This window comes from Lissotriton vulgaris, chromosome 3_1 (genome assembly GCF_964263255.1).
Source record: "Lissotriton vulgaris chromosome 3_1, aLisVul1.2, whole genome shotgun sequence".
Taxonomy (NCBI): domain Eukaryota; kingdom Metazoa; phylum Chordata; class Amphibia; order Caudata; family Salamandridae; genus Lissotriton; species Lissotriton vulgaris.
This window is the reverse complement of record NC_141689.1, coordinates 251,691,577-251,718,420: the sequence shown is the minus strand read 5'-3', so window position 1 is coordinate 251,718,420 and position 26,844 is coordinate 251,691,577.

Below are 26,844 nucleotides of genomic sequence, written 5' to 3'. Positions count from 1 at the left end.
GTCAGTAAAATTCGATATTTAGGAATCAGTAAAATTAAATTACCTACATATGGCCCATAGTGCCTAAAGCAGCAAATCATTCAAAAGTACCTCAGCACAATCAGCATTTCAAGAGAGTGGCACTGTCACCCCTGGGGGTTTCTGTGTGCTGGGGTGCGAGTTCTCTGTTGAAAAGCCAGGTCTTGAAGAAACGGTGGGAAGAGGGAAGAAACTATCAGAAAAAAACAAAATAGAGGGCAGAGAAACAAGTACAAAAGGCAAAACCAAGTAGAAGAGTAAACAGCGTGCAGAAAAGGATAAAAAGACCAGAAAAACAGGCAGAAAAGAACAAACAGGGCAAAAAACTAGCAAAAAAGGACAGGCGGAACAAAAACAGTAGGCACAAAAAAGAGCAGAAAAGGCACAACAGAGGGCACATAAACCAGCAGAAAAGGCAAAATAGAGGGCAGTAAAATTATCAGAAAAGGCCAAACAGAGGGCAAAAACACGAGCAGCGAATCAGCCTCATAGGGCCAAAGTGGGAAGTGAGCATAGGTTAGTGGGAAATATAGCAGCATTATCTTTAGATTGGCAACACAAAGGGAGATTATGCATATTTATTATAAAATCCACAACAGACACAAATTATTTAGGAAATAGTAAGTGTGATCATACCTTTGAAAATGGGGATTGTACTCGGATGGAGAAGATCCTATTTTCCCTGGAGTTTGTTTCATTTGTGGGAAAATGCTTTTTACAGGTTACCCAAAACATGATATGGAACATGTTAAATGGGATAGTTTTTCAAAAATCTATCACGTGGGAAAACTTGATGACTTCACAGGGAAACAACATTTGAGAACAAAGGGAGATGATAGTGAAATTATAGAAGATTTCTTTGGTGCTCTAATACCACCGGTAGGAGTGATACTGAACTCACATAAGATTAGAAAGCATTCTACTGTAGTTGATAAGTTGTATACTAGTACAGCCGCAGGAGTTTTAGTTATAGATACTGAAATGGGTGCAATCAAATCCATAGTTTTGCAGAGTAGAATTGCATTAGACGTCCTTCTCGCAAAAGAGGGCGCGATCTATCGGATGTTAAAAAATCAACAATGTTGTACTTACATTCCAGGCGAAAGTAAAGATTTGAAGACATACATTAGGAGCATTACTGGCTTAAAGAGAGATTTGAAAGAATTAGAAGTAACAGGTTCTTGGGAAGCAATAGGCAATTGATTTTCAGCTAGAGGCAGAATGTTTAGAAACTTAGGGAGTGGAATTGTTGGAAGTATTTTGAAACCCTTATTGATAATTGCTCTTTGTGGATTATTCTTGTTTGTAATCTATAAGGGATACACATGTGCACAAGTGAAAAGGTGACTAAAAAGAAAGAGGGCAGACATAGAACTAGAGGCTAGGCAGACCAAGTACTACAATCACATGAAGTTTCTGGAGGAATTCAGAAGAAAGATGATGAAAACAACAGATTGTGATTTGTCCATCTGTTATAAGATTTTTTCTTAATGTGATGGCTTGACTTGCCATCAGAAGGAGGATTGGTGCAGAGTAATTTTTGCTACATGCTTACACGTCACAAATACATGACATAAACGTGCACTTAGTACATGTTTCTTTTGTGATCTAACAACTAATATAAAGTGTTGCAATTGACATCAATATTAAAGTGCATTCCCTGTAGGATTAGAGAATATATTCATACTGTGTGCTTTAACTGTATTAAATGATGTATTATTTGCCGACATGAATAAACCATCCTTACTTATTAAATGTAGACTTACTATAGGAACAACAATTATTTATATAATATGTGCACTAATGTTTTATTTAGTGCATTAAAATATAATTCTTAGCCATATTTACTCCTAAATATTCAACATTGTATTGTATGCCACATATAATATGAATCTAATGGGCTAACAATTTACATTCAGTTATGTTTGAAAGCGCACATGCATATAAAGGTAAACCATTGATTTAATATTTTAAAAATAGACTTGACTAGACGTGTTTTCCACTCTGCATAAAATACTATTTTCCATTTTCTCCTTATCTGACTTTCCCTTGAAGGTGCAATGCGCATGGTTTGTAAGTTGAGAACAGATACAATAAAATACTGTACTAGCAACAGAGAGTCTGCCTGAGAAGAAGAAATGTGCAAAGAACATGGAGAGCCAGAGAGTTAACTAAAGAGTTCTGTTCAGCATTATTGCAACATGGACTGAGTGAATAAGGACAATGTGGCGTGGCTCACTGGTTAGAGGCGGCAGACCCGAGAGCAGAGGATGGCCTGGGACCAGGGTTCAATTCCCGACGCGGCAGGGTCGTGGACCAGGGTCAGCGGACTCAATAATTCTCATCTCAGTGCCTACTCTAACCAGGGATCACACTTGGCAACTCTGGGCATTAGCTTGCCTCATCTCCACAATGGCCCCCCACATACGCCGGGGATACCTGGTTTCACATTGGAGATACCCAGTAGGAACCATCTCACAGGGAAAGCCAGGACGGGTTCCCCAGCGGTCTATTGCGCAGAGATACTCCTTCGGGAGTTGATTCTAGCGCATTACAAACCCACAATTAATTAATTAATGTCATTCCCATGTTCAGTGTGGGACATTTCTTAAATGTTGCAGCTTACAGATCGAGAATGAAGAGGACAACGGAACCGCGGATGATGCGAACAGAGGGGTGTTACTCAAGAGGCTCATGTGTAATATCAAGTGTTCACACCGTCTGAGTTTAGGAATGTTTTCCTTTGAACTTTGAGAGGTTTAGACCTCTATGCTTTCCTTTGATTCTTTGCTAAGTGTGTCTTAGACTAACAATTATTCATTGACCCTAGAAGGTTCTTGACCGAGCTTCTGAACAATGCTCCCCATTATTCCTATTTTTCCTGCAGTGCCTTATTTTTCTTTTTTATTGTATTTCCCTAGCTTTGAGATTTTTTTCGATACAAACATCTTCTTTACTTGGACTTTAACTTAAGACGATTTTAAATTCACTCGTGTATAGAAGAGAGAACCAGAAAAAAATCTTGTTGTTGATCTTTTGTATTTCTTTGACTGAACTTCTTCTTTGCTTAATACTGGTACGCCTAAACGTCTTTAGGAGGTTTTGTTTGCCAGTTTTTATTCTGTACCTTTACAGCATGGTTCTGAGGTTTGAGATTTCTTAACTACAGTCACTGATTTCTGGTCGTTCTTTAATATAGCAAAATGGGTTACTCTGCTAACTGAAATTTGATTAATCTATTGTTAACTCCCATCATCTCTCAGTCGACGAGAAAGATTAATTGGACTACAAATGCTAAGAGGGTTAGCCCAGAGCACTGGATCAGAAAAAACACAATGGACCCCACACACTGGGGGAAAGCTCCGAGTATGTGGAGGACATTTGTTTTTTGTTTTTCAGAAATAAACTCTAGCTTTGGGAGTCTGTGTCTGAACAGCAAAAAAGGTTGGTGTGCGGTCATCATGAACATGATGTTTCCGCACCAAACATTTTGTGCCTTCATAGGGGCTGCTGTGGCATAGTGGCTAGAGGTGATCTCTAGCTATGGCAGGTGAGAGTTTGGCTAACGTGACGGAGGTAATGATCCTCGCTTACCGGTTTCCCTTTTGTAATCACATGAGTAAAAAAAAAAGGAACATTTTATATGCAGGATCCACACATACTCCACAGAGGAAGTAAGCTCACTCAGTAATGAAAATGTTCTGAAAAGTATCTAAAACACAGACACCATCAGCATCATTATGAGTGCCACTGGAAAATGATGCAGTTACTGCATCCAGTATTATGGATACTGTTTAGTTTATTTTTGTAAAAATGGGGCATAGAGTCCTTAGCTCAGGTTTTGTACACTGATTTTGTGCATGTTTTCACTCTCTAGCAGCACTTTTCATGTTTCATCAGGTAAACTAGAAAAAGTACCAGAGGCACAAATGCACATAACTTTTAGTTCGGTATCCATCTGTAAACAACTGAGCCTCATGCTTTAACCAGCTAACAAAATCCCACCTCATTGTGATCACCGGTTCACACCCTCCACAGGGAACCCGGCTGGGTCTCCCCGTGAGAATCATCCCTTTTACTTCACTCACGGTTGGCACTCACTCACTAGAGCTGCGCGATTGACAATCCAGATGTCCCTATTATCATAGGTCCTGATGAGACCCCACATTCTAAAGAGGGTCGAAATGGCGTCGACTTTTTTGAAGAAAGCGAACCACTGACCCAGCACTTATTACTGTATATAGTTGCTGCATATTGTATGAAAACTTCAGATATGGTAGTTTTCTGTAGAAAAAAATTGTGAAACCTTGTAAATATTGTCACACTATGTCACTCAACTGTTAGGTTCATGTTACACTTGGGACACTTTGCACAAATTGCTTCCTTTTTTGTATAATTTTTGTATACTTTGTGAATAATACATACATATATGTTCAAGAAAACCTTTGGTGTTTTTGGTCCCTTTCTCAATGACATCATCATAACCCTCCTATTGCGATTGCGCACTAGCATCATATATGTACATATACTAGTCCACAGGAACCATTGTTTTCTTGTTATAGTGACAGCAGTGTTGTGATTGGCCTAGGGGAGTTTTGGAGCCTGTGTGCGGCAGCCAGGTAAGTGAAATTGAAATTTTTTTACCTGTACCATTCCATGGCAGCAGCCACTAGAGGGCTGGCAAGTAATAGCCTTTGCATATGCGTGTGATAGGATCCTTATTTGAATGTGCTTGAATGTGTCTTAAACCTATACCTACCCGTGAATAGCAAAAGTCACATGTTCCCAGGTTGAATAAATGGAGCGTCTGTGAATGGCTCTGCACTGTGGTCTGCACTGTGTTTGGCAGGGGCACATGGAACAAATGATGCAGCTAACACAGTGCACCCAACCCGCTTGCTATGCACCATGCAATTCACACATGGATGCATTTTGAATGTGCACCAATGGAAATGAAATTGATACTGGTACTTCTGTCTGTGACAGTGGCGTTCCTGAGCCCTTTCCATACCACCAAACGTATAACTAGTAACACATTGAATGTTGTTTGGAAATTGCTTATTCTTTTGTATACTGTAACCATTGAACAAAAATGTGGCTGACTCTAGGTTGCATTTGTTCTTTCAAGGAAGATACATGGAAAACATACCTTCGACTCATTGTGCCTTGAGCAAACATACCACAGAAGCCATTCATCACATCGGTGTCAAAGAGGAACTCTTTTATTACGTTGCATCAGCACGTCCCACATTTTCAAGCTTAGCCAATTTTGACCTCTACTGCTCGCATCTCCTCACTTAGGGTCTGAGGGCCCGATTCACAGAATGAACTTAAGACTCAATCCTAAATTTACTACTATTTTGGTATTCACAGAATGCACTTACTACTTTTGGCATTCACAGAATGAACCTACTACTTTTGGTATTCACAGAAGTTAGGATTTTGTCTTAAGTTTGTTTTAAGACAAACTTAAGACAAAATCCTAACTTCTGTGAATGAACTTAAGACTCAATCCTAAACTTACTATTATTTTGGTATTCACAGAATGCACTTACTACTTTTGGCATTCACAGAATGAACTTACTACTTTTGGTATTCACAGAAGTTAGGATTTTGTCTTAAGTAAGACAAAATCCTAACTTCTGTGAATACCAAAAGTAGTAAGTTCATTCTGTGAATGCCAAAAGTATTAAGTGCATTCTGTGAATACCAATATAGTAGTAAGTTTAGGATTGAGTCTTAAGTTCATTCTGTGAATCGGCCCCCTTGTCATTAAACTGCCCCTTTGAAAAATGTGAAATGTATTCCCACTGGCTTAAGTCTGACTTTTCAGAAATTCTCAAATAAGTCATAGTAGTGGTCCTGGTGAGCTGCAACTAATGCAGATCTCCAAGTGTACTCAGATGCATGGCTTAGACATGAGTAAATATACTGTGATTTGCAGGTAAGGTAACTACCTACAAAAGTGAGCATTACCACATACCTCCTCTTCCTCATCCCACTTCTTACTATTGAGGGGTAACAAGCAGAAACAACAGACTTTTCCTGATACTGGCAGAGGTAAACAAAATACCTACCACTCATTCTAATACAACAATAAGTGAAACTCAAATTACTACCTTATTGACAAGAACATTTTCGGGGCAGCTCATATGACTTCTTCACAATGTAGGACAAGGGGATCTATCCATGCTCCTCCTCTAAACCTGCCATGGTGGGTCAACAGAATTGTTTGACATGCCCACCTGCCAAAGGTTGCAGGTTATAACATCTTTGTAACATCCTGGTACAAATACCTCAACCCTGTCTGTAAGTGCCCGTACAATGTTCTACTCCACCGTTCTGATGCCCAGATGATGCAGCAGATACTCATCCCTAGATGCCGCTGAAGTGCCAGCAAAGGAATTATTTTACCGGACTATGGTAAAGGAAATTTGACAATGCTTGGGAGCAAACCTGTTTATGGTGGAATGCTAAGGTATCTATTAAGAGTTGAAGAATGCCTCTGAATGCACAGAAGACCAGCTTTCCTTTAAGGCCAACTAAGTAACTGCCTTTTTATTTAAGGACTGCTGGCAAAGCCTCACAGTGTGCCAAAATATCTCCTTAGGAACCAAAGTCCGACATTGAAGTAGATCTAGATGAAATGATAAAGAACTTCTAAGGAGACAGGTAGCACATGATATGTATCACTCTGATCCATGCTAACTTGGCCATCGGTGTTGAGGATTCTCTAAGCCTAATCAAACTTCCTTGAGTAAAATCCAGGATGGCTGAATCAAATAAAATAGCTAAATATTAATCACTTAAGCCACACAATGAATTCTAGACCCTGGTGCATCCACATGCAGGTCCACTGTTGACTTGGACATATTGCTTAAACCAATGGCCCACCTGGATAGGCCATTCCTGGCAACCGATTTCAAGCTGAAAGTTGAAACTGGAACAGATTAAGAGAGGTAAGCTGCTGCTAACTCAGTGGACACTTGACTGGAGGGAATTCATGCCAGGTTTACAATATTGACAAATAAGGTACATAAAAACATTCTGCTCCAATGTGGACATATTATCCATCATGACCTCTCTTTCCCAACCCTGTAAAATTACTTGAACAATGAGAGTGGTTGTTGGATTAGATTAAATCCTTCTGTCCCTTAAAATAGAAAGCAGCCCATTGGCTTGAGGGACCATGACCATGTAAAGTGCTGATAGAGAATCACTGTTGGACGTGAATAGTTTCAGCCAGCTGAACCTGGGATGGAACATGGATAATAACTTCCCAAGTGAGAGTTTCTAAGACAGTGTGAAATAACCACAGTGAGTGTCTGCCCAGCGCTTACTGAGTCAGATGTACTACCCCCCATGGCAGAGTCACTGGGACAGGTCTCAAAGCCTGCCTGGCATCTGGTGAAATAGTTTGCCTAAAGTTTCTACTCCAAACTAGGACAACCTTCATCTGTCTCTTAAGACTGAATCAAAACTAATGCAACTAGTTTGGGATGCACACCAGAGCATAGCTGTTCTCTCTATGACATACCCATTTATCATCTCTTACTCCTCACCCCTCAATCCACATACCTCACACCTCCACCATATTCCTCAGTTCAATTGTGATGAGTGAAAGCGGATGATATTTGTTGTCCCCATACCAGACATGCATTCCATGCTGGAAATTACTTATATTAACATGGAAGTGAAATTCCAGCTTTACATTATTTATTTTGTTTCAATTATTCCAGCACATGCATTCAGAAAGAAGAAAAAACGTATTTTACAAATACTGTATAGGCAACAGATGTGAGAGCCATACATCTGAAAGACATTTGACACTAGCTAATCTGAGCATTACATATTTGCATAGCGAGATAAGCTTAGTTGTGGTACATCATACATATAAAGCAATATTGTTACCTAATAATGTTCAGAACACACTTTGTTAATCATTTTGAATGATAACAATGTAGGGTTATTTTACTGATTTATTCATTAATCTCAAGAAGGGAAATATTAACTACTTTACTAAGAAAGTAAAGAAAGTCAGTAGTGCAAAGGTGTGCATCAAACAGATTTATTTTCAAGTGAACATGTTTTTGTCAGAATACTAATTGATGCCCATTTCATCATTCATTATTTTAAGCCTAATTTAAATGTACTTTCTAAAAGTCTATAATGAAAACATTTGTACCTTAAAAAAAAGAAAAAAGTTAGGTAATTCACTATAGTGTGTATGTAAATCATATACAGCTATCAATGCTTCTTTATTAGGGGTATAATAACTAACTTCAGTAATGCCACTTATCACTGCAGGAGAGAGGAATGAAGACTGAGGGCTGAGGTATGAGGAGTGAAGGATGGGGAGTGAAGGATAATTATTGGCGAGTGAGTAATAAGGCATAAAGTATAAACATTTAGAGATGAGGAGTGATAGTTTAGGAATAAGGGATGAGAAATGTTGGGTGATGAATGATGAAGAGGAATGTTGGGTGAACGATGCTGGATCAGGGGTGAGATGATGTATGAGGAATGATGCATGATGGATGTAAAGTTATGATGAGGGATGATGGATGATAAAAGATGAATGATGGGTGAAGGATGACAAATGAATGATGGGTGGCGAATAATAGAAAAGAGCTGAAGAATGATGGATTGGAATGATGGATGGATGTTGCATATATGTAGCATTAAACTAGTCAAATGCAGCAAAACATTCTACCTGGTCAGTAGCAAGGATACAGTCAGCTAGTGATTTGAGAGGTAGCTGGTTCGAGGACTCTTACTGCATCTTCAACTCTTTCTTGAATTGAAACAATGTTGAGGGCAGTCCTGATGGATATGGATATGTTGTTGCAGACCCTAGATAAATAAATAAAAAAAGTCTCCCTGCCCTGTTTTATTTTTACACTTTTTTGTCTTGAATCTGATTGTGTCCTGGCTATGGGTGTTCCGAGAGCCACCCAAGATGGTAAGCGTGTTAGCCTTATTGGCAGAGGTGCGGAGTTGTGATGGTTTTGTAAGTGAAGCAGCTAGTTTTGAAGATGTTGCTGGCGAACAGGGAGAGATGATATGTGCTGCAGTCTGTAGGATATCCTTTATGGGGAGTGGAAAGGGGTTGAGTATGGGATGCCAAGGAGCAGGGACTGTCCACTACTCTGATGAAAGAGTACAGAGTCCTGAACAGCTGTTCTGATATAATTTTCTGCGAGGAACTTTTCACTTTGTCTGTACATAGACCTGGTTCCAGGCCATCTTTAATTTCTTGGCAATGAGTTCCTTGAGTGTGAGGTTGGTTTCCAAGATGAATCCAAGTGCTTTCGCATTGAGTGAAATTTAGATTTCGAAGCCATCAATGGTCATCTCATTGAGCCAGGTTTGCACTATTTATTGCAGGCTATTTTTTGGCAAATGACTTATTCTGTCTTGGTGGCATTAAACTTCAGGTAGGTGTTGGACATCTGGTCTGGATGTGGTGCAGGCAGTATTTAAGACAATGGATGTCTGAAGCAGAGGGGTCTTTCAAGTAGAGTGGTGTATTATCAGCATATTGGTTAATTATGATGCTGTTATTGATAATTAGAGCTCCAATGGGCTGTTATTGACAAGTAGAGCCAAGTAGAGCTGCAAAAGACTCATTTTGGAGTTTGAAGAAGGCAGGGGACAGAATGGTGCCTTGTGAGACCCTAGATGTGATAGGCATCTTCTTAAACCCAGAAGTTCCCATGTGAACAAAGTGGTGTTGGTTGGAAAGGTAAGAGGAGAAACATTGAAGGACATTTCCAATCAATCTCATTCAAGGTTTGAGGGTGTAGGTGAGAGTAGGATGGTCAAGTGTTGAAGGCATCTCAGAGATCCAGAAGTATCAGCAGTTAGGGGGCCATCTTCATCTGTGGTCAGAAGGGAATCATCTATGATATGTAAGGCAGGTGTCTCCATGCGCCAGCATGATCTGAAGCTCGACTTTAAGTTTAGGAATGCAAAGTTGGCATTGATGTAATTTTGGAGTTGGGTGCAGACTGCTTTTTGATGAGCTTGACAAGGAATCATTGGTGAGTGATGGGCCAGTATATGACAAGATATCTGTGCTAGTATAGGTTCTCTAGTGTGGAAAGATCTGTTCAGTCTGGAGAGCTTCTAGAAAGGAACCTTGTTTGAGGTAGGCATTGACAGGAGTGAGCAGAAGTGAAAGAGTTTCTCTGGAGAGAGCATTGATGAAGGGTGATGGCACGATATAATCTTTACAGAAGATGGCTTGGAAAGAGTTAAATATGTCGGAAAGATCTTTAAGAGCTAGGGCTTTGAAGAACGACTATTGCAGGATGCTACAAGAAGCGATGTGTGACAGGAACAGACTAATTTGCATACAGCCAGGTTCTGAAACTGGGATGGTGCAGTGAGCTAAAAAACGGTGTTGGATCTAGCCCTGATCTCTTGACTGGGTGAGAGTTTTCTGCTTAATTCAGAGACTCTGTCCCTCACCACCCCTTGTTGTAAATATTTTTGTCCACCCTAAGCGTGGAAGGGTATACTCAGACATGAGTCCCTTGCTCATTGCACCATCAGGATTCAAGCAAACCGGGCCGAAGACGGCTGTAATGCCAGAAACCGGTCCCCGGGAGCTTGTTTCCTTTCCAGTGTAAGAATTGGCTTTTGTAGTTTGGTTTGCCCTGTTCCCATCATGCACTGGGACAGGAACAGACTAATTTGCATACAGCCAGGTTCTGAAACTGGGATGGTGCAGTGAGCTAAAAAACGGTGTTGGATCTAGCCCTGATCTCTTGACTGGGTGAGAGTTTTCTGCTTAATTCAGAGACTCTGTCCCTCACCACCCCTTGTTGTAAATATTTTTGTCCACCCTAAGCGTGGAAGGGTATACTCAGACATGAGTCCCTTGCTCATTGCACCATCAGGATTCAAGCAAACCGGGCCGAAGACGGCTGTAATGCCAGAAACCGGTCCCCGGGAGCTTGTTTCCTTCCCAGTGTAAGAATTGGCTTTTGTAGTTTGGTTTGCCCTGTTCCCATCATGCACTGGGACAGGAACAGACTAATTTGCATACAGCCAGGTTCTGAAACTGGGATGGTGCAGTGAGCTAAAAAACGGTGTTGGATCTAGCCCTGATCTCTTGACTGGGTGAGAGTTTTCTGCTTAATTCAGAGACTCTGTCCCTCACCACCCCTTGTTGTAAATATTTTTGTCCACCCTAAGCGTGGAAGGGTATACTCAGACATGAGTCCCTTGCTCATTGCACCATCAGGATTCAAGCAAACCGGGCCGAAGACGGCTGTAATGCCAGAAACCGGTCCCCGGGAGCTTGTTTCCTTCCCAGTGTAAGAATTGGCTTTTGTAGTTTGGTTTGCCCTGTTCCCATCATGCACTGGGACAGGAACAAACTAATTTGCATACAGCCAGGTTCTGAAACTGGGATGGTGCAGTGAGCTAAAAAACGGTGTTGGATCTAGCCCTGATCTCTTGACTGGGTGAGAGTTTTCTGCTTAATTCAGAGACTCTGTCCCTCACCACCCCTTGTTGTAAATATTTTTGTCCACCCTAAGCGTGGAAGGGTATACTCAGACATGAGTCCCTTGCTCATTGCACCATCAGGATTCAAGCAAACCGGGCCGAAGACGGCTGTAATGCCAGAAACCGGTCCCCGGGAGCTTGTTTCCTTCCCAGTGTAAGAATTGGCTTTTGTAGTTTGGTTTGCCCTGTTCCCATCATGCACTGGGACAGGAACAGACTAATTTGCATACAGCCAGGTTCTGAAACTGGGATGGTGCAGTGAGCTAAAAAACGGTGTTGGATCTAGCCCTGATCTCTTGACTGGGTGAGAGTTTTCTGCTTAATTCAGAGACTCTGTCCCTCACCACCCCTTGTTGTAAATATTTTTGTCCACCCTAAGCGTGGAAGGGTATACTCAGACATGAGTCCCTTGCTCATTGCACCATCAGGATTCAAGCAAACCGGGCCGAAGACGGCTGTAATGCCAGAAACCGGTCCCCGGGAGCTTGTTTCCTTCCCAGTGTAAGAATTGGCTTTTGTAGTTTGGTTTGCCCTGTTCCCATCATGCACTGGGACAGGAACAGACTAATTTGCATACAGCCAGGTTCTGAAACTGGGATGGTGCAGTGAGCTAAAAAACGGTGTTGGATCTAGCCCTGATCTCTTGACTGGGTGAGAGTTTTCTGCTTAATTCAGAGACTCTGTCCCTCACCACCCCTTGTTGTAAATATGTGTGTAATAGGAGAAGCAGGCTTGGTGTTGTTGATGTGCTGTCGAATGTTCTGAATTTTTTTTACTGAATAAAATGTTGATCGCCTTGTACATCTCTTATGAGTGTAGGCTAGGAGGGTCATGTAGGGGTTTTGATGTAGTGTTTAATGTTTTGAGGAGTGTCCTGCTTCTTTTGCAACTTCATTGATGGTGATGGAGCAGGGTTTTGCGAAATAAAACGTGCTCAGAATAAATTCCTTATTGCGCAAATGCGTGCTGCCTCAAAGAAACTAGCGTTTACAGAGCTTTTGTAGTAGGCCACAAATGTAAAGGAATTATGCGTAAATAACAGCCAAAGAATAATACAAATATTAGAAGCAAATAAGTTTAAAAGAGACATAATATTTTCTTTTTACTAACTGTTTGAAAATATACATAATATGTTGAAGAAACATTAATAATGGTGTTTTGTAAAGTGACAACGATAATCACGTGTTTTTGTTTTTCCTAGAGCAAATTTCACTGTTCTGCAGAAAAGGCCGCAAGAATCTTTTACGGTTTAATTTACTTATTAAAACAAAGGCTGTAAAAAGAATTCTGTGTTCCTTCGTGATTTACTGATGATGGCCAAGGCCGTGTGGAGGAAGTAATGTACATTATGAATTGAATTTTCTTGCCGAGCGGACTAAGTGGATACTTGCACTACAAGTTTGATACATTAGAGAGATGGAGGAATGTGCAAGCCGTGGAAGAGATATCTGAGTTTTCTCTGCTGAAGGTCGATGACTGAAGTTTTCAAGACCAATGAAGTGTTGAAAATTTAGGCACACCGAAAGTAGAGTGACCAGACACCCTCTGGTTTTGACCAATAGGATCAAAGGATTTTTTTGTGTGATAATACATGGTGGTTGGATCTTTAGTGAATTAGGGCATAACTATTAGCACTGTAATGTTTTTAATGAATGACACTTGAGAGGAGTTCTGCAAGATTTACTAGGCGAGAGGAGAGATCTGTGTTGCTATTTCTTAACTTAATGGGCTTGCTGTTGTACTGCTGATCCTGACTCTTTGACTTTGCTCCTCATTATCTTTGAGGGTGCCCCAGCTTTTCTATCGGCCGGAGAGTAGCTTTACAGATTTCTAGTATTTTGTGCTTTGCATTCATTTTATTTGCTAATGACTTTATTCTTTTGTCTCTTCACCTGTCCACTCTCTCATTACACACATATTTTGGATGTGTTTATGAATTACTAATTTGTTATTTCTCTTGTATGGTGATCTAACATTGGAGCTATATTGTACCTGATGAGCATCCACATTAATTTAGATAAATGTATATTGATAAGTAATCAGAGTCTGTCAAAAGGTTATAATGAATGATTATTTCTTTGTTTAGGTTCTCATTGTTAGAATTCTATCAATCCTTTGCCAATCCCTAACAACTATAAAGATTCACTGGAGAAGTGAGATGACCAAAAAAGATAATAGAAATTGGTAACATTGTTTTAAACTCATGCAGTGTGAAATGGACTTGCAGGTATTAAATTGGGCCCAGATGGTAAAATTGGCAACAGCCCCTTCTACTGCATCAGTTATTGGTAGCAGACTTGATGGTTGTATTGATTAAATTGGTGATTGATTAGGAGAGAATTAATAATTTTGGTTATTAATATTTTGTATTATTGTTATATGTTGCAGTCTGTTGTTAACCTAAAGAGAGACGGGTCCGAAGTGGCCTAGGATCCCGAAATGATGATAGTTGCCTAATGGGCAGGTCTTAGTGTGGCATACACTAAGTAGTATTGCGTTGTCTGCTGATACGGTATTAAGTAGCAGCTGGGTTGTTAATATTGCATAGGGAACTTTGAAGTTAGTATTGTAGATATTTATTTGGGTACCTTTAGAAAGCACAGCTGAAGATGTCCCGGGAATTTTCACTTAATTGAGGGTGGAGTTACGCTGGTCGATATTCTACTAGTAGCAAAATAATTCTTTGAGTGATTAAATCTATCTCTTTCTTTTAGTGGAGCAGACAAGTTTCTAATCTTGTTTCCTTTGAGAAAAGTTTGTAATTTACTGCAGATTATTTTTGTTAAGGGAGGGTCAGTTGTAGGAGTTATACTGACCTCACAGAAAGCCACGCTGGCATTGGCCTTGTAGTGTGAATCGTCACAAAAGAGTGCTGTGCTGTTATTGGTTGGTTGGTGTGTGTCGCGCTGGTATTGGTCAGTGTGAACGAAGAGCGTTTGTTGAAATATGGAAGAGTTTCTCTCCGTTTTGCTTGAATTTTTAAAGTAGCGATCAAAAATAAAATGAAATTATTGAAAATGATGAAGACCTTGTTTGGAAAAGATGAGCCTATACAACCTGATGGTACGCCTGCTTCTTTTATGTCTTTAGAACGAGGGTATCATACATGCACATGACTGGAGAATTGGGTGAAATATACAAAAGGAGATGGGAATTTGGCATTTCCAGAGTATGGTACTTTTAATATAAGGATTTTAGAAAATTTGAGATATCAAATTAATTAGTTGAGACCAAATCCTAGACCTATTGATACGAGGCACTTGAGGAATGGGAACATGAGGCATATAAGAGAGATAAAGACAGGTCTGACAATAAATATAGAAATACCGTGAGTAGATACCCAGAGGCAAAATGGGATGACCAAATGAAGAGGTGGAGAAGAGATGTGATTGTAGCTGGTGAAGGTTTATATCTGGTTATTGTAGCAGAGGATCATGAAAGAGAAAAGTGTAAAGAGAAAAAGAAAAATGTTGAGTGTTCAGATCCAGACCCAAATGGTAACATTGTTTTAAACTCATGCAGTGTGAAAGGGACTGGTAGGTAGGTATTAAAGTGGGTCCAGATCGTAAAATTGACTAAAGCCCCTTCCGCTATATCAATATTTTGCTTTGGCTGATGTCTGGATGTTTGGGTGAGGTTATCAGGGGTTATGATTTTCTTTCCTGTCTACAGATGGAGCATTTGCCGTTTGCAAGAGAAACTGGAGGTATTTGGAGTACCAGGGTTGCTGAAGGGTTTGGTTTGCAAATGCTTGTTTTAATTGGTGCATAGGTGTTCAATTGGTTATCTTATCCAGAAAACTGTGCAAGTCACTGAGATCAGACATGTGTTCAAGCTTTATGTAGTTAATGGAGAAAAGCTTGAAGGCTCTGAGGGAGTTGGTGTTATTTAATGCATTCACGTCAGTTTTTTGGATTGACGCTGAGCAGGTTTGAATGGATGAGGTGGTGAGTAGATATGAGAATTCATCACTGTTCTGCCGGAAAGCCTGTTGATGATATGGAAGGTAACAGAATGAGTTGCAGAGAGTGAGAAGTGGCATGTGAGAAGCTCCATCGAGTTGGGTATCACTTTCTTGTCTCAGGTGCAGGACCAGGAAGACTTATGGATTGCAGCGAGATCTCCCCCTTCTATGTACACAGTCCTCACAATGCCTTTTGTAGCCAGTGGGAGCAGAAATGTCTAAGATACACAAAGAAGTGGGGGTGAAGCATGTTTATGTGATAAAGAGCATGTCAAGTGACAAGTGTTGAGGTCTGGGTTATATCTGAATCGCGGAGTACTGCAGAGTGTGAGTTAATGAACATGTGCTGGAATGTGTATATGGTAGTTTGAGTGGGCATGGTGGTTAGTGGGATGCATATGAGGTTGGGTCTGTGTGTTATGAAGATGCTATGTGAGTGTGTGGCCTAGGTTTTTGTGTGATTGTGAGAATTCGCAGTGTGTGGGTGCTGGGTGAGGCACATGATTATATCTGACCTTGTAGGTTGCATAGGAACAGGGGTCCTGACTCCAAGCTGGCCCAAATAGACAATGCCCTCATCTGTGTCTGCTCTTGGCTGAAGAACCCAGGTGGTGGGATACCCTGAGGAGCAGGCTGAGATAGGGAAAAGGCAGGAGGTGATATCACTTCCAGAAGAAGTGAATTGTGGAAAATGCAGTGATGCCTCTTCCTGTGTAGGAGGATGTTGGGAAACGTAATGATGTCACTTTCGATGGCAATGAATGATGGTGAATGAAGTTTGCTTATCTGGATATTTCTTTTAAAGATGGTGTAATCAGGAAACCTGTAATGTCACTTTCTGTAGAAGGGGAGGTTGGAAAACTCAGAAATGTCACTTCTTGTACAAGGGAAGGCTGGGGAATGTAAGGATACCACTTTCTGTGGAGGTGGATGATGGAGAATAATGAGGAGGGATGAGGAATAATAGATGAGGGATAATGGATGCAGACAGATGGATCATGGATTTGGTTATTAAAATATTGTCAAATGGCTGCTGTACAAGGGGTTGGGGTCTGAGAATGAAATTCAGATACAACTGAAAAAGTATTGCCAAAACTTTATTTAGTCTTTGCAAGCTGGTGCCAGTCTTATGTCTTATTTGTTTCTTATTACAAGCATCTGGCATAAAAAATAAAAGGGAAAAAAGGAAAAACAATGTTACTATATATATATATATATATATATATATATATATATATATATATATATATATATATATATATCCATCAACGCTACGACAAGCTTGCCGTTGGAAACAGCACCTTTGAGGAGAAAAGGACACTTCACTCAGGTATGCGTGTTGCAGAAAATCTTTTATTTCATTTTAAAAGTGAATCTAGTGTGCCCCGATCCTGACGCGTTTCGGCGAACTCAGTCGCCTTGCTCACCAGATAACAGTGATTGGAAACAAACACATTTTTTTAAATACTAACCACCAATGAAAACGTTCAACAGATTGTCATGTGACCCCTGGCTTTCATAGATGAAAGACTTTAACCCAAGGTTACACTTATAGACAGCAGACTAGCGTTTTTCATGATCAAATCCAAGACAGATACTACGATTTATACTTGTCACAATCATAGAGATCAAAAGCAAGAGCTGCAAACAAGGGCTGAATGAAAATTAATCATACTTTTCTTTAATTATATATATATATATATATTTTTTTTTTTACACGGCTAAGTGTTTGAATGATTCCCTGTGTTTGCCAGTGGTTTAAATGCTCCTGTGTTACAGAAAATAAGACTGTGAACAAGGTCTGCCCATTTTCTGACTTCATTTATAGAACATTTAGGTTCCCTAAGCAGGAAAACAAATAAACAAGCCGAATGGATCAGGGACATTTTAAACATTTTGGGGGCCCGGGGCCATACTGATTTTGGTGACCTCTCTTCAAAACAGCTTTGGATTCATGATCCAAGTTCATCTCTTTCATGCCCTCTTTGGCCATGTCACTGACAGAGCACAGGCACACTCGTCCACATTTTGAATGTGTTTCCATCAAATATTTTGAGATAGTGACTTGTGTTTTCGAAATATAATACTGCATCAACTCACTGATATTACTGCAAATAATCCCTGTGACGCCCTCCCAGTTCTCATATGTGAGGTCCTGTTTTGATCTAAAAGAAACATTTTTATGGATGTTACATGAAACATAAATACAGCATTTCTCTTCAAAATGTCCCTAATAGACTCTCACACATCATCCACATTAAATTAAAGGAAAATGGAATTTAAAATAATTGTTTTGAGAACTACTCAAGTCATCAAGGCAAGACTCTATGCAGAACAGAGCTGGCTCTATAAGTGGGCCCCCTGAAAGGCTGGGACCCTGTGCCAGAGCCCACTTTGCCCATACCCTATAACGTCTCTGAAATGGATGGCTAACAGTACTAGCTCTTACTTTCAGGACTTGTTTTTTAAAAAAACTCACAAAGGGAGTGCTACGCCCAGAGCATTAATCAGCACACCTGGAAAGCTTACCCTTGACAACCCTTGATGCAGGCATCTGCAAACAAATCCTCCCCAATGTGTGAAATTAAACACTGTAAAAGCAGAGCCTTTTCAGCCAAAATCAAATGCTCTGTCCCACACTGCACTTTATTTTCCCATTGTTAGCCTTGTTAAACCTACTCTTTAGTGTCAATATATTTTGTTTATGTTCATTCTGTTTGATGTTACGAGTCTCCCTTCTTCCTCCTCTCTTTCTATGGTGGATAAACCAAGAGATTTTATGCCTAAATTATGAACATGTCTGGTAAATGTAATGAAAAAGTGTCAGCCAGTAACCGCGTTAGGGGCAGCTGTTCCCACTGTATTGTATTGTATTGGAGCATTTGTATAGCACTTTACACCCACATCTGTAGCACATAGCAAATGGAGTCATATCTGTTATTACTAGGTACCACCAGTTATTACCATTACATTTATCTGTAATATCCAAGTTGTTTAAAGTGGTGCTGAGGGAACTAAGGGCCTCATTTATGAAGTTTTACCATAGGGCAGTGCACAGGCCTCCCAGCTGCGCTGCCCTAAGGTAAAAGAAATGTGCAGGAATGGGCCTTATCTATGAGATACAGCTCATTCCTGTCGTTTTTCCTTGCGCTGGCGCCCAATGGGCTGCCGTGCACCAACGCAGACACCTCTGTACCGTGGTGCACAGGTGCCTGCGTTGAGGGTTGATTGTTTTTGTGCGGGAAGTTTTCCCTTCCTGCACAAAATCAATCACAAGAGTCTTTTTTCTCTTGCTATGTGTACTGCAGAATGCACCACAAATAGAACAAGCATTTGCAATGCAATAGGTCTCGCAATATTAAAGTTTGAGCTATTGGCATTGCTAAATAATGCAACACAAGTAGCTCAAACTTTAATAATGTGAGACCTATTGCATTGCAAATGCTTGTTACACAAGGTATGACTCTTGTATAGTGCATATTGTAAACTGATTCGCCTTTAGGCGTCTGGGTGAGTTCAGGTTGTGGGTGTTTATGATGCAGCAGGACTGAGAACTCTGCAGCTGAGGCTGAAGAAGAATGAGTTTCTTTCAGGTCCTGTCAGGGGGTTATACAGGTATTCAGACTGCATGCTCATCCCATCCTTGGCCTCTCCGCAGAGTGCACAGAGCGATGGTCTCATATGTTTCAATTATAACTGTGGGGAAGTGTGCGAAGGAAGAACATGGCTGTCAAAATAGAGACAGTGCCAAAGGAATAGAAATGAAATGCTTCCAGGTGTGTGGGTTGTGTGCGGCAGGGATGGTGAAGTGGAGAAGATAAAAGCGGGTATGTGCAGAAACAGAGAGCGAAAGGAATGGCGCAGAAGATGAAAGAGATGATACGGTTTTGCAACTGCGTGAAACAGAGAATTTATGTTATTGTGTTTTCAGCCATGCCCTTCCTAACATAGACCACGACTCTTGGAAAATAGTCCTAACTCTACTTCTTTTGCCACATCCCTTCTAGAGACCTCCTCTCCGTTTTTAATCCTACTTTTGCACTGGGTATGTATATAGTACAGTAGGTAAATGCACCTATTGCCCATATGCACGCTTAACCCGCAGACAGCAGGCTCGGTTCCTCGTTTGGCGCGTTATCACTCACCCTGCAGACATCTAAAGCTGCAGGTTCCAATCCCAGACCCACATTCCATCACCCTAAAGAGATAAAAGGTGGACCATCTAGATATATCATGGGGAAATATCAACGTGTTTATCAATACCTTATGTGCTGGAAGACATGAAAAGTCACTACACGTGAATAGGAACAAACTTTACTGCCAACAACATTACTGTAAACAATTCATAATTAAATCGGGTGGGACTTACCTGTCGTCCGCCTGCTACTCTCTCAGCAGGAGGTCCCTGAAGCGATATCTTGGGGACAGCGGCAGGACGTCCTTCTCCAGCTCCCCCATTTTTACTTGGACGACGGGGGGCACAGCTGTGGAAGAAGGGGTGGGGGCTGCCGGGCAGATGGTGGTGACAGTGACAGGTGGTCACGGGCACGCGGGTGAACTTTAGGTGGGGGCTATGGGTGATCAGATGTGAAGCACAACCTGAGGTTGAAGGGGGGTTTAGAAAGTTTTCTGGAACAGAGCTGCAACTGTGGGAGGGGCACGGGTTGGTGGTGTGGTGGTCGTGAGGACGTCATGTGTAGTAAAAGGGTGCCCAAGTGGGAAAGAAGGGGCAGCTGTGTCGAATGTACTGCCCTCAAAAGATGCGCGGTGCCAACGAGGAGCTGTTTTATGATGGTGGACGGGAGGGCACTGGAGTGATCCAAACCATGTGCTTGGTTTTAAAGGAGCGGGAACATATGATATGGAAAAGATTTGTTTTTAAAGAAAGGTTTATTGGGTGGGGGCAAATTCACCTGCTTGGAAACTGCCTTTGCTCCTGCAGGCGAGCATGGTAAGCAGGGGGATCTCCTGCAGCGGGGAGCGGCGGTACTACACCGGCAGGTGTGCGGCTCTTCTGGGCGGGGGGCTTCTCTGATCCCTGGTAAGCCAATGGTCCTGCAAGGGTGGGGGAAGAGGGCCCGGTGATAAACGGGGGAGGGTTCAATGGTCCTGCGAGAGGGGGTGCTGTGATGACTGGGGGGTCGACAGTTCGTTGGTACTACGGGGGGGATTCAGAGCTGTTATAAGTGTGGGGGGAGGGGACAACTTGACTCTTCCTTGGTTCTGCGGGCGGGGGGGCTGTTATAAGTGTGGGGGGAACCTCGGCTGTTCCTTGGTTCTGCGGGGGCGGTGCTGTTATAAGTGTGGGGGGCACCTCTGTGGAAAAAGCAGTTTTTATAGATAACCTTTAGACGCTGCTTGGCGTTAGTCGCCTCTCATACCATTCGAGGATTTAAAAAATAAAGAGGCAGGCGCTGGAAACTGGAAAAGCGGGAAACAAAGTTTAATTCCGTCGGAACAGAACACGTCAGATTAGACAAACAGGGTATCGTCTCGAGGTGCTCTAACTGCATCTCCGAGGCCTGGCCTCTTATACACAGGTTTATGACTTTTATTGCAGTTTATTACATATGGTACATTCTTGCAAATGCTTTGATGTAAGGAGAGACATCCTCGGAATCTCCGCTTCAGGCCCGTTCCCACACATATCTACAGAGGAAGTCCCCACCCCAATCTCAGCAGGTGATGACTATCGCGCAGCTGGACATTCCGCTGGTTCCTGGAATGTGTGCGATCGATCGGATCTCCTGGGGTGGAAGCATTCATTAATCTTAGCTCCTTTGAAGAGGGGTGAGTTTTACAGTGGGAGCAATAAACTACATCCGCAGAGCTAGGTGATGGCCTGGGATCAGTTCAGACAATCGGGCACGGAGGAAGGGGGTTATCAAAGGATCCGTGGTCATGAAAGGGATGGAGGGAGGTGTTGGCCTGGTACGGGATTTGGCTCAGAGGCAGGGCCGCGCTGAAGGGGTGGTTTATGGCCCGAGCATGTGAGTGCGGGGCTGTCAGTGCGCGGGGGATGCTTGCGAGGTCAGAGAGACGCGCTGGCGTTCGGCAATGGGCAGAGAGGCCATGGTACTGAAAATGGCTGCTGCTTACGCACACGTATGGGCCTAGAAAAGGGACAAGATGGCGATAATTTGAGACTTTGATAGAAGATACGGCGTCGAGAAAAGGTAACTACAATTACCATGATCCTTAGGGGCGATCCCGCTGGTGTGTGAGCGGTGTGCGACCCCACTTCGGAATACATTTTGGCGCTGATAATGTTTACGCTGCAAACTAGATTTTAACACCTCGGCTGTTCCTAGGTTCTGCGGGGGCGGTGCTGTTATAAGTGTGGGGGGCACCTCGGCTGTTCCTTGATTCTGCGGGGGCGGTGCTGTTATAAGTGTGGGGTGCCCCTCGGCTGTTCCATGGTTCTGTGTGGGGCGGTGCTGATATAAGTGTGGGGGGCACCTAGGCTGTTCCTTGGTTCTGCGGGGGGCGGTGCTGTTATAAGCTTAGGGGGCACCTCGGCTGTTCCTTGGTTCTATGGGAGGTGGTGCTGTTATAAGTGTGGGGGGAACCTCGGCTGTTCCTTGGTTCTGCGGGGGGCGGTGCTGTTATAAGTGTGGGGGGCACCTCGACTGTTCCTTTCTTGGTTCTGCCAGGGGAGGGGGCCTTGGTGGTATCTTGGCTGTGGGGGGTGGGAAGCTGCAGAGGAGGAGGTGTTGGTTATAGGTGTGTGTTGGAAAGGGGGGGCGTGTGGGTCCTGCTGCTACAGGTCGTCGGTTCTGCACGGGGCAGCAGGCTCTAGGCTGGGGTGTGGACTGGACTGGACGAAGGAGCCTTTCTGGGGTACAACAGGTGCCTGTTCCTGGGCGGGGGGTGGGGCTGTGTGAGGACAGAGAGCAGTGTGGCGAGGCTCTCAGTGCCGGGGGCTGCAGGAAGGGGGTGCTTCCAGGGGTGGGAGGCCTCTTGAACTGCAACAGGTGTTGCTTCTGTGACGAATACGATTGTATATAAAGGGGGCTTGAATTCACGGCGAGGGGGAGAGACGGCTTAATGCTCGATGCAGAAAATGTGCTTCATGCGGGATTCACCAAGAGGAGGTGCTTGCTTTTGGGAAAGGGTGCAATGTGGGGGGTATGGAAGATATGTCAGCTGCGGCAGAGGTGCCTTCAGGGGAGTCGGAATGATGCGAGACCCTCGGCCCTCTAACCGGTTCCCTGTGGCCCCTGGGAGCAGGGGGTTGGTCAGTTCCCAAAGAGTGGGAATGTCCCCGTCACCCGGCCCACAGCGACTCAGACTCGAGCTACAGCATGTCTTGGGGCCACATGTCCCCGGAAGTGGGCCCCGTCTTCCGCGGGGAGCCTCCTGCAAGAAGTCACATGTTGCACCCTTTGGCCATCTTGCCTTTGACTCGCCGTGCCCTTTCTTTCCCTTCCTGGACGGAGAAAGAGCTATTTCCCCCGCAATGTCCACCCCAAAGTGATACGGAAACTCAAAACATTCCGTAGAACGATCTGTGTTGAGTTATCTGCGCAACATCCCATCCACAGGCTCCGATCCGCCTAGGGTAGCCTGTCTGGTTAGCGCACTTGCTGCAGAGATCGGGGCGCAACCTGTGGATTGTGCATTCCAATCTCAGCAGGTGGGCACATCAGGAGACAAACCCTTCTGAGGATGAAGAAACAAGCTGGGAAATCACAAAACCTGGTAGCACACTACGTACAGGGCACAAACCTAACAGTGGAGAAGAAAAGGAAGCAGCACTGAAAGTGATCGTTTTCGCAATCACTATTGTAAAAAAAAAAACAAGCATAGTTCTTGGGGATGTGAAAAGCGCCGCCGCCTTTGAAAGCAACAAAACCGCGAATGGTGCGCGTGCGCGCCATATGCTTTCAATTATCGCGCCCGTGAAAGCATATGTCAGGAAATGTGCGTAATAGACACCAATAGGCCAGGGGCGGAGCTATACGCCCGCCTCTGGCCTATTGGTGTCTATTTTACAAAACAGCAAGCAGTGAAAGTCCAATAGCAGGCCGCAAATGGCAAATCACACTAATGAGCGTGTGGAATTTCCAGGTCCATTTGCAAAACCCGGACAAAAGGACTCTTGCAGCGCAGCACTGCTGCGCAGTGCAACGCAGGGCGCGAGCCCTAAAAAGGAAAAACGAAGAACGTTGTGACTCCCTTACACCTCCCCTGGGGAGGCCTACTTTTTTGACGCTGCCTCAGACTTACGATTTCTCGTAAATCTGGGGCAGTGTCAAAAAGCCATGGATGTTGCTGGGAACGCCCCCAGCAACACTCACTACATAAATTAGGCAATATTTACGAGGCAGCATTAAGGCAGGAAAAGTGGCTTATTGCTGCTACATAAATACGGAGCAGGCTTCTGCACCAGGGAACGTCACAAAAAGTGATGTCCGACGGCGCCAGGAGCCTCATAAATGAGGCTCTAAATGTCCAACATTTATTTATGCGTTTTTATATAGCGCGGACTTTACCCGAAGGTGTCAGAGCGCTTCACAATAAGAACAGAACTAATACATGAGAACATTACAAGTGAACAAATTACAAAAGCAAACGCTAAGTTACATGAGGCAAAAGTGACAATCGTGAGCAAACAAATACAAGAGGTAGCAAACGGTGCATTACAGGAGGAAAAAGTGACGTGTGCAGGTTACATAAGCGTAAAAAGTACAAGTAGAGGTAAAATTCTGCAATACATGGCAGACACTAAAACACAAGAACAAACGTTGCCGCCATTACTAGACATTTGCAGCGCTCGCCTCCATGTTATCCCACATCAAATGGCAAGGCAGCGGTGAGGTGGTGGCCGCGGGAGGCGCATGACCTATTATTTTTAGCGCAGAGTTTGAGGCTATTTGATGTAGGTCCCTCCAACTCGACATAATTTATATGTGGTGTAAAGTTATTTGGTTTGCATGACGAAGCATCTTCAAAATCTTTCGACTAAACTATTTATACAAGTGCATCGAAACCAGCCCTATCCTCCCCTATTCTGCAGAACACTGAGTCATGCTGTGCATTCCAGGACACTGTAATTACCATGTTTCAGGCACAAAAGATAAACTTTGAAATAATTCTCTGCTGGGCTGCCGGCAGCCCCAGGGGCCCTTGGTAACTTCTAGTCTCACGTGAGACAGAGCAGAGTTGTAGCCTGAAGTCAATCACTCATCAGACCTGCAGTTTTCGGGAGTTCAAAGGAAAGAGTCGCATCGCCACGGGCCAGCACGACGGCTCCGTGCAGGGCTGCGCGTGGGCTGCGCATGCGTGTAATGCAGGGTGTTTGGCCTTAGGCGTCTGAGTTATAAGAATGAGAGATTTAAAAGCTGAATCCCCTCACAGAGCCTCAACATAAAGCTAGGACAGAGAAAGACGAATGGAGCTGATACGTGACAGGGCTGCGAGGCCATAAAAAGATAGTGGCACCTGAGGCAGGTGCAAAGCTGCATGAAATGAGACATTAATTTCCTAAACACAGGTCTCTTTACCATAGTTTTTTTATTAGTTTAAGACTGTCGACGTTTGAGTATGCATCCGAGCTGGAGGAAGAAAATGCGCTGCACAGTCCTTTTGATGTCTCTTCGGCAGTGAATTTCTTAATACTTATTTCAAAACCCATGATGTTTGGTTCCGTTTGATGCCATATCTAATGCCTAAAATAACCATTTATAACTGGGAGGGCGGGATTTTTGATCTCTAGTTTACCACTCCAGATCTAAACCCCGTTCAGGTCGACTGAATCTTTATTGCCTGTCATTGAGGAAAGAAAGTGCATCCAATACCAGGTTAGTTGACTAATAATGGGCTCGACTCTGAAAAACCACATACTACTTCTAAGTTTCAAAGGTTTATTATAGAGTCACTGATAACTGCAAATACAGACATCTCAAAACGAGATTCAAAAGATATATGGGCACTAATACATACATATGTTCTCTAAAAGCTCCTAGGCGACCAAAGAAGAACACCAAAACTAATTCCAGAATCAGCAGGGTTGCAAGAATAGACACAAATTGTAATCTATCCTTCATTTACAAAGGAAGGAAGGTATCAGGTTAGGCTGTCCCTACTCTGTACTGGATGGTATCCCTACTTAACAAAATCCCAACCTATCAAAGGTGTCAGCTGTGAATGACTTCCTAAGAAGTTCACCCACTCTTAGTCTTAGGTGAAAACCTATGATCTCCAGCTCTCTGCCTACCCATCCGCTCTCTGAAAGGTCCTCAGGCATCTGCTCTCACTCCACCCAGGGGTACTGTCCCTAATACAAAATCACAATTACAGTTGAAATGCCCCTCTAGAGACGCCCCTCACGTGGTGTCGGTTCTGGCTTTTTTCATGATGATCTTCCTTTGGGCCTCGTGTTTAGCGTTGACCTTGCTTCCCAGACTTCTTCTCCAGCTCGCTGATACCCCCGAAACATTCCTGAATCCTCCTCCATGTCTGTACCAGTCTCCTCGAACAGAGCTCTATTCATCAAACGTTTAATTAGAACCCCCCTCGCACCTGCAGACAGACATCCGCAACTCGGATCCCAATTCTCATAGACTTCTAACAGAAGTTTGCAACTTATTTCTCGACACAACTCAGCATGTACCAGCACGTGTAAATCAGAAAAACCTTTTTTATCTCTTCAGGCCTACAACCATTCTCGCAGAGGTTTATTCTCTTCAAATCCTTTCGTGAATCAAAATAACATGTTAACACCTTATTCTTTGATTATGAGAAACACTTCTATGGAATATAAATCTAACGAATAAACAGAATTACTAAATAAAATTAGTGCAATCCATGTCATGTATAAGTGTACATTTCCAATCCTCTCTGCCCTGGCCATGAGGCCTGTTCCCTTCTATGCTTTGCAGCATGATATTCTTCCGTTAGCAGCCACATAACATGGATCATGATTAATCACGTCTAATAAGACTAAATATTTTCCACACATTTCTGCGTCAGTCCCACTTCTATATAAAATTTCTATGTTAACTACACAAGTCTAAGTATAGGTGAATGTATTTTCAACACTTACAAGCACTTCTATTATGGTTGTGCGACCGACTTGTACTTATGGTGCACTCATGCATTTTGTTCAGTTTGCGCTCTCTCATATCGAAAATAGGTTTCCTGTTCCATCCTTGCTAAGTTGTTATATTGTAAAGTAAAATGAATGAATCCATGCTGTCCTACGTCTGATCCAGATAAAAATCTTATCTAAAGCATTAAAAATAACAGTGTGTACATATCACAATATGTCTGGGTGTCACATTTTCCCAGTCACAAAGTGTAGTTGTGCAGCCTGGAAAGATGCCGCTAACAAACCAGTAAAT